This window comes from Saccopteryx leptura, chromosome 1, assembly GCF_036850995.1.
Source record: "Saccopteryx leptura isolate mSacLep1 chromosome 1, mSacLep1_pri_phased_curated, whole genome shotgun sequence".
Classification (NCBI taxonomy): domain Eukaryota; kingdom Metazoa; phylum Chordata; class Mammalia; order Chiroptera; family Emballonuridae; genus Saccopteryx; species Saccopteryx leptura.
Genome location: NC_089503.1, coordinates 166972028 through 166978027, shown reverse-complemented (window position 1 = coordinate 166978027; position 6000 = coordinate 166972028).

The window sequence follows — 6000 nt, the reverse complement described above, 5'->3', positions numbered from 1 at the left end:
TAGGACCAGATTTTTTTTTTAATTTTTATTTATTTATTTATTTTTTACAGAGACAGAGAGTGAGTCAGAGACAGGGATAGACAGGGACAGACAGACAAGAACGGAGAGAGATGAGAAGCATCAATCATTAGTTTTTCATTGCGCATTGCAACACCTTAGTTGTTCATTGATTGCTTTCTCATATGTGCCTTGACCACGGGCCTTCAGCAGACCGAGTAACCTCTTGCTGGAGCCAGCGACCTTGGGTTCAAGCTGGTGGGCTTTTGCTCAAACCAGATGAGTCCGCACTCAAGCTGGCGACCTTGGGGTCTCGAACCTGAGTCCTCTGCATCCCAGTCCGATGCTCTATCCACTGCGCCACCGCCTGTTCAGGCTGTATAGGACTAAATTTTATATGGGGAGCTTGAGGTGACATCCCTCCTCTATGCTATATGATAGGATGATTACTTTGATCACCAGCTGTAATTAAACCATTGTTCTTATGCCACCTTAAATCAGCACCCTGCCCTTTAACTTGGGCAGAGCTATGAGGGCTTTAATCTATAACGTTTTATGTACAGATGTATTACTTTTAAATCTATATCCTTGTAACAAATGTTTTTGTTTTTCATCTCCTTTACTGTTATCTTTGACAATAGAGAGCCTAGCTTGAGCTTCTCTGTTTAAACAATGTGGCTCATGTCCTATACATATAGGTAATTCCTCAACTCCTGTTGTATGATTTCTAATTTTACGCATTCTTTCAAAGGTGCTAAAGGACCTCTATCATTAAAAGGTCCTAGAAGCCAATTAGAGTCATTAACAAAAATAGGAAAGGCACTATTTTCCTAATGAATAGCTCTACTTAATGGAGGATTAGGAACATATGCCTAATAACTAAAATTTTCAGCTCTACTTACCGGATTGTTACCAAAGCAATCATTGCTAAAAACAGGTTAGTAGCATTTTTTTTCTAGTAGCTTCTAGCATATTTTTACCATTAAAGATCAGCTTTTTAAGTTAACCCCAACTTGGTATTTTAGCCTTTTGAATACCAAGCAGCAGCACCTTTAAGATTCTTCTTTTGAAATTCATTTCTTCCATCTCAGCAATGGGTGGATATGGAAAGAATCTATTGTTCTTATTCATGTTGTTAGTTTAATTCTGCGAGCAGGACACCAAAGGACTTCACCGGATTCTGCAATGACACAAGCGAACCCTCTTCCCCAATGTTGCACTATACTAGGTACCTATTAATCCAACTCACTTTTATAGTGTATAGGTTGATTAATCTTAGAACTGTTACTTTTCATATAATGTCTGCAGCAGTCAAATTATCTTCACCTGTATTTAAGAAATTTAAAGTAAATAAAGCTTTGTGTAACATAATTCTAGGGAATAATCTCCTTTCTTCTCCCCCCTTTTGTTTAAGTAACACATTTTTCAGAGTGCAATTACTGCATTCAATAATTGCTTGTTCTTGTGGATTATAGGGAATTCTAGTAGTATGTTTAATATTCTAAAATGCTAAGAATTGTTGAAATTTAGTAGATGTATAGACAGGACTATTGTCAGTTTTAATTGCTTTAAGAATGCCTATAACATTAAAAACTTCAGTAAGATGTTGAATGACATAATCAGCCTTTTCTTTAGGCAAAGGTGTGGCCTATTGAAAGGAAGAATAAATATTAATAAAACCGTATATAAGATAGTTTTTTTTTAAAAGAAGAAATATGAGCAATATCTATCAATATTTGCTACAGGTTATTACTGTGTTGCCCTCTAGGATTCATTCCTCTGGGTAATGGAGGAGCATTTATAATACTATACTGAGGACAGTTTCTAACAATATTCTGAGCTTCTCACCAGGTTATTTTAAATTTTTGCATTAAATCTTTTTTATTTGTATGAGTCTTTGTATAAAACTTAGTAGCTATTTTTATTGATCTAATGAGTAATTAATCAACTTCATTATTTGTAGTAGACATAGGTCCTGGTAAAGCTGTATGAGAACAAATGTAAGTTATATAGATAGGCAAATTTTATTCCTACAATAAAAGTTGTAACTCTTGAAACAATTTGTGCAATCTAGAACTATTCTTTGAAATATAAACAGTTTCTATAAGTTTATTTGTATGTTCTACATATTGTGAATCGATAACAATGTTAATAGGACAGGATGTTTAAATTTTGTCTTTAACTCTAATCAAACTACACTGATTTAAGGTTTCAGAAGCATTTTTAAGGAGGACTGAAAGTTCAGCATTATTTTTATAAGCTATTAATATGTCATTTATATAATGGATTATTAAAGATAGAGGATATTTTTAACAAATTTTTTTAAAGGTTGATTTACATAATGTTGATACAGTGTCTGACTATTCAACATTGCTTATTTAAGTAATATAAACTTAGTAAGAATAGTTAGTTATGCTTATTGTTATAGACACAACAGCTAGCATTGCTAGAAACAGAGTCATTGATGTTTTCTGAAGTCTTAGTCTTAATTAAAAAATTTTTTGTCTCCTAGGTAAGTTTATTTAATTGTCAAATTTCCCTTTTTTCTATTTCCAACTTATGCCGAGGCTTCAATTTTCTGGAAGGTATTTACTAGTCCCGTATTTGTGGAAATAAGAGCAAATCCTCACCCCTACATTTTGTCTACATTGCTGTTGTAAATTAGAAAACTGTCTATTTAAAAAGTTCATCTTGTGTAATATTAATAAGAGGGTTAGCCTTAGCATTTTGATTAGTTTTAATACAAGCTTGATTTTCCTAAGTTATAAATTGTAACTCTCGCTTTTGAAAGAACAGTCCAAGCTAACATTTCTAAATTTTTTGAAATAAAACATTCAGAGTCCAGGAAGGAGGATAGCAGTTTCTGTGTATAAAGACAGTTAGTTTTATATTGGGAGCAAGCTGTTTTTAACTGTTTAAGAGCTTTGACAGAAATTTGGTCATAGTGAGTATAAAAAACTCCTTGTCAGAAAGTTTAGACTGTAATTTAAAAAGTCGCTTTTTAAATTATTTATAAGATAAATGTTTTTCTTTATCAGAGGCCAAATGACCCTTGTTATTTTCCTATTGTAAAAGAAATCTTAGAGCTTTGTTAGGGACTTTTCCTAAGCCATGCAGCTTAGTGACTACTGCCTAAGTGGGCTAAAAAGAAAACTAATGTTGCTTAGTAATAAGAGATACATTAGCTTCTATATTTAAAAGTCTTGTATTGTTCAGTCTATTATAGGGCATTAGAGGAACTAAATTCCCGCTTTCCTCAGTGCCTCCTTTTTCAGGATGTTGCCTTAAAAGCAGCCAACTTTCTGAAGCAGCTTGAGATAAATTCTTAAAATGACTTAATTTTGTTTAATTCCTTAGTTTTATAAATTTGAGCATATTTTACACATAAACAAGACAATTTTCAATACAGAAACACAAGTATAACATATAACTTAATTAATCCTAATATTTGAATTCTTATTTGATTTCAAACATTGAATATACCTTATAATGTATTAACCAAATTAGCAAGTTTTAAGGATCCATATTCTATTTAATTTAAATTTAAATGAGTGCTCCTTATAATTTCTAATTTTAAAGCAAAAAATATATGGATGAAACTTTTTTCAATATAAAAGCCAGCATTTTTAAATTTTGTATATAAACACAATTCAGGCCTTAAAAATCACATTTTAGACAACATCAAACAAAAACTAAACAGAAATTAGAATCAGACAAACCAAACTAGACAAACCAAAGAGAAACCCGGGATTTCAGAGCAGTCAGACTAGAAAGATGCCTGCCTGATTTTAATCAGGGCATTTTCTGACAGAGGGACTGATGATGGATGAGACTAAACAAAATTTCCCCAAGAAAATTCTCTTGGGAGCTGCTGGGATATTTTCTATAGTCAGATCCAACACATGTCCCCTGCCTCAGTTTCCAGGCAAAGAATAAGAAAGAAACAAAACGATAGCTCAGAGGATTGTAGCTAAAACACCAAAGAAAATTAGTATTTATTTATTTTATTATTACAAAGACTAGAGAATTTTAAGGACTTCATGATTCTTCTATATGTCTAATTTTAATTGAATTTGTACCAACTGATATAAAGCTTTAAGCTTTTCTTCCTTGTCTCCAACTCCATGAATTTGCATCCAGGCTTTAAGACAAGCAATCTAATCTGAGCTATAACAGCATCGGTATAATCAGTTTGTTGTCCCACAGCTGCATAAGTGCCAACGCCGATGAGCATTTCAAAAGTAGCTCCCGGGGGATTATTTCTGGCGTTCATGCAAGATATTCGAAAAGCCTCCTCTCTCCATCAAGATTTGAATTGTAAATATTGTCCTGGTTCCAAAACCATACTAGCAAGTAAATCCCAATCGAAAGGAATGATTAAGTGATTATTACAATAAGAAGAGATAAGACCTTGAACATATGAGGACTGAGGTCCATACGTAGCAACAGATTGTTTGACTAGCTTTAAGAAAGTAAATTCAGTTTGGTCAAATTGGATATTATGCCCTCCCCCAGGATCTGGAGCATTAAGAGGAAAAGGCTGTAGAATAATTGAAAAAATAGATGCAGAAAAATTACTAGAATTAGATTCTAAATCATCATGATGCATAAGCACCTGTTGCATTTCAGAGATTTTAGGGAATTGAAAAATCCTTCCCCTGCCAGTACCAATTAATTTTTGACCTTTAATTGGAGGAGCCGTAGGCTCACATATATCTTGCTTTTGAACAGGATAAGCAGTATACTGATTTCCATTCTCCTGTTGTTCCAGTGTAAATTGTAGTTTACTTAATAAATGTTTTAGACAAGCAACATCATCCATAGGGGCTCCCTCATTTTTTAAGAAAGAAGGATGAAAGCCTGTGGATGGCTGAATTTCATTAACATTATCAGTAACTTCAGAAGCAGAGACAGTATTGTCCAAGTCATTATTCTGTTCATTCTGTGCTGAATCAAATTCTTCAGGCTCATTAAAAATAACCTCACTCAAGTCTTTAACAGAATCTCCATCTGATTGCAAAGGGCCAAGGGCTGTAGCAATAAGATTATAAGCAGCCCACATTTCAGCATCAAGTGGATCTCTGTGCTGATGAACACAGCTTAAAGATTTTCCTATTTGTTGCCAAACATTCAAATTCAATTGATTACAATGTTCAGGAGTATACCAATAACAATGTTTCTGAATAGTATTTAAAAGACATAAAAAAACCTTGTCTTTTATCTGAATCCCAGACCCTTTTAAAAGGGATTTTAAAACTTGTACATAATTGTCCTGTAATGAATGGGAATTTTCCATGAATTTGCTAGTTACTCGAAAGTTTCGCATACACAGCGTGTCCAACTTACCCTTTTGGGGTTCCATCTGTTCCCAATCTCTTCTGAAGGCCCCACGTTGGGCGCCAAATGTTGTTGTGAGTCGGGGGCACAGAGACAGAGATCAGCAGACGAAATCATCAAGGACTAGCAAAGGACCACCGCTTGCTCAGGCAAATGGCCCCGAGTTCACGCAGTGTCCTCATTTTATTAACAAGACTTCAAAAAGCTTGTTTACTGAGAAATTGGCATAACATCAAGTGTAACTTTTACTTAAAGATACATGGAGTGACCCTGCAAGATAGCTTAGTATCAACATAATATCAGAAGGCATTAATTGCTATTGCTTCTATGGATCCCATAACATTCCTCTCCTTATCTTAAGGGATAACCTTGGAAAGTATAGAAATCTTATGAGAATGTTTCACTGAGAAAAGCCCAGCAACTGCCTTCAGTTACATAGACCTGTTTCAGTGACCCGCCTTCAAGTTACAAAACAATTTTCTTGGCAAAACATTTTCTTGTTGGCTGTGTTCCCATCCAAGGCCATGCAGTGGGTTATTCCACTACATAGCTTAGATTTTTTATGACTTTGTTGTTTTTTGTTGTTGTTGGTTTTTTTTCTTTTTTTTTTTTGCATTTTTCTGAAGTTGGAAACAGGGAGGCAGTCAGACAGACTCCCGCAAGTGC